Source organism: Grammomys surdaster, unplaced genomic scaffold, assembly GCF_004785775.1.
Source record: "Grammomys surdaster isolate TR1022 unplaced genomic scaffold, NIH_TR_1.0 126248, whole genome shotgun sequence".
Taxonomy (NCBI): domain Eukaryota; kingdom Metazoa; phylum Chordata; class Mammalia; order Rodentia; family Muridae; genus Grammomys; species Grammomys surdaster.
In genome coordinates this window covers 8,127,689-8,130,949 of record NW_021621048.1, presented here as the reverse complement: position 1 = coordinate 8,130,949, position 3,261 = coordinate 8,127,689, and the positions used below count along the sequence as shown (strand labels likewise).

Genomic DNA, 3,261 nt, shown 5'->3' with positions numbered 1-3,261 from the left:
CACAATGAAAGTAGTGCTAAGAAGAAAGTTGCTAGCACTAAGTGCCTACATAAAGAATTGGAGAGATCTTATACTCACAACTTAACAGAATGCCTGAAAGCTCTAGAAGAAAAGAAGTAATCACACCCAAGAGGAGTAGACTGCAAGAAATAAAATGAGGCCTGAGATCAATAAAATAGAAACAAAGAGAACAATGTAAAGAATCAATGAAACAAAGAGTTGATTCTCTGAGAAAATCAACTGGTCAGACAAAACCTTATCCAAGCTAACTAAAAGGCAGAGAAAGAGTATCCAAATTAACACAATCAAAACCAAAAAGGACATAAAAACAGACACAGAGGAAATGCAGAGAATCATAAAAACATACATTAAAAACCTGTATTCTAAATGGAAAGTCTAAAAGAAATGGATAATTTTTTAATATGTACAAGTTACCAAAGTTAAATTAAGATTAGACAAACAATTTAAATATACTTATAATCCCATAGTGAAATAAAAGCAGTCATTAAATTTTTCCTAAGCAAAAAAAGCCCAGGGCTAGATGATTTATGCACAGAATTCTACCAGGGTTTCAAAGAAGGGTTAACATCAGTAGTCACCAAATTTTTCCAAAGACTATAAACATAAGGAACATTGACAAATGCATTTTATGAAGCCACAGTTACCTGATATCCAAATCACATAATACTCAAGAAAGAAAGAAAATTCCTTATGAACATAGATGCGAAAAATCCTCATTAAAACACTTTCATACCAAACCCAAGGACACATTATAAAAAGGAAACATCCACCATGATCAAGTGGGCTTCATCCCAGAGATGTAGGGATGGTTCAGTATAAGAAAATCAGTAAATGTAATCCACCATATTAAAAAAAAAAACTGAAAGAAAAGAAAAATCACATGATTATCTCATTAGATGCAGAAAAAGCCTTTGACAAAATCCAACACCCTTCCATGTTCCCAATCTCTCTAGAACACAAGGTATATACCTAAACATAATAAAGACAGTTTATAACAACTTCATAACCAGCATTAACTTAAATAAAGAGAAACTCAGAGGTGGGCGGCCCCTAGGCGGAGAACATACGAGTTGCGGGTACCAGAAGCCGCTTCCAAGATGATGCCCACACCAGTTATCCTGTTGAAAGAGGGTACTGATAGCTCCCAAGGCATCCCTCAGCTCGTGAGCAACATCAGTGCCTGCCAAGTGATTGCTGAGGCTGTAAGAACCACCCTGGGTCCCCGTGGCATGGACAAACTTATTGTGGATGGCCGAGGCAAAGCAACAATTTCTAATGATGGAGCCACAATTCTGAAACTCCTCGATGTTGTCCATCCTGCAGCAAAGACTTTAGTGGACATTGCCAAATCCCAAGATGCCGAGGTAGGTGATGGCACCACCTCAGTGACCCTGCTAGCTGCGGAGTTTCTGAAGCAGGTGAAGCCCTACGTGGAGGAAGGTCTACACCCCCAGATCATCATCCGAGCTTTCCGCACAGCCACCCAGCTGGCTGTTAACAAAATCAAAGAGATAGCTGTGACTGTGAAGAAGCAAGATAAAGTAGAACAGAGGAAGATGCTAGAGAAATGTGCAGTGACAGCCCTGAGCTCCAAGCTGATCTCCCAGCAGAAGGTCTTCTTTGCTAAGATGGTGGTGGATGCTGTGATGATGCTTGACGAGTTGCTGCAGCTTAAAATGATCGGCATCAAGAAGGTGCAGGGCGGAGCCCTAGAGGAGTCTCAGCTGGTGGCTGGTGTTGCATTCAAGAAGACTTTCTCCTATGCTGGGTTTGAAATGCAGCCCAAAAAGTATAAGAACCCCAAGATTGCCCTCTTAAATGTTGAACTAGAGCTGAAAGCAGAGAAAGACAATGCTGAAATCAGAGTCCACACAGTGGAGGATTACCAGGCAATTGTTGACGCTGAGTGGAACATTCTCTATGACAAGTTAGAGAAGATCCATCAGTCAGGAGCCAAAGTCATCTTGTCTAAACTCCCTATTGGGGATGTGGCCACCCAGTACTTTGCTGATAGGGACATGTTCTGTGCTGGCCGAGTGCCTGAGGAGGATCTGAAGAGGACAATGATGGCTTGTGGAGGCTCAATCCAGACCAGTGTGAATGCTCTGAGTCAGGATGTGCTTGGCCGCTGCCAGGTGTTTGAAGAGACTCAAATTGGAGGGGAGAGGTACAATTTCTTCACTGGCTGCCCAAAGGCCAAGACATGTACCATCATCCTCCGTGGAGGCGCTGAGCAGTTTATGGAGGAGACAGAGAGGTCCCTACATGATGCCATCATGATTGTGAGGAGGGCCATCAAGAATGACTCTGTGGTGGCTGGTGGTGGAGCCATTGAAATGGAGCTCTCCAAATACTTGCGGGATTACTCAAGGACCATCCCAGGGAAGCAGCAGCTGCTGATTGGGGCCTATGCCAAGGCCCTGGAGATTATTCCACGACAGCTATGTGACAATGCTGGCTTTGATGCCACAAACATCCTCAACAAGCTGCGGGCTCGACATGCACAGGGGGGCATGTGGTATGGGGTGGACATCAACAATGAGGACATCGCTGACAACTTCCAGGCGTTTGTGTGGGAGCCAGCCATGGTGCGCATCAACGCTCTGACAGCAGCTTCTGAGGCCGCGTGCCTTATTGTGTCGGTGGATGAGACTATCAAGAACCCCCGCTCCACAGTGGATGCTCCAGCTCCAGCAGCTGGCCGAGACAGAGGCCAGGGCCGCTTCCATTGAGAGGCAGTCTTATACCTCCTTGTGAGGTGAATGGGGTGAGAAAATGGTTTATTAGTAGGCTGTGTTCTCACTGGAGGTTATTTAAATAAAACATAAGGTTATTTGGTCAAAAAAAAAAAAAAAAAAAAAAGAGAAACTCAAAGCAATTCCACTAAACCCAGAAACAAGACAGGGTTATCCACTCTTTCCACATTTATTTAATATAGCACTTGAAGTTTTAGCTGGAGTAATAAAACAACTTAAGGAGATCAAGGGAATACAAATTGTAAAGGAACAAGTCAAAGTATTGTTATTTGCAGATGATATGATAGTATACGTAAGTCACCTAAAATTCCATCAGGGAACAGCTACAGCTGATAAACACTTTCAGCAAAGTGGCTGGATACAAGATTAACTTAAAAAGTAAAATCAGAAGCCCTTCTATATACACAAATCACAAATGAACTGAAAAAGAAATCAGGAAAATAAGACTTTTTACAATATCTTCCTAAATAATATAAAATATCTT

General features: G+C 42.4%; 1 pseudogene across 1 annotated transcript; it reads left to right on the top strand.

Annotated features, from left to right (window-relative positions):
* Positions 1-1,066: 1,066 nt before the first annotated feature.
* LOC114613604 lies at positions 1,067-2,868 on the top strand (annotated as a pseudogene). The gene has a single exon (XR_003710205.1). The product of XR_003710205.1 is annotated as a T-complex protein 1 subunit eta pseudogene (transcript).
* Positions 2,869-3,261: the final 393 nt, after the last annotated feature.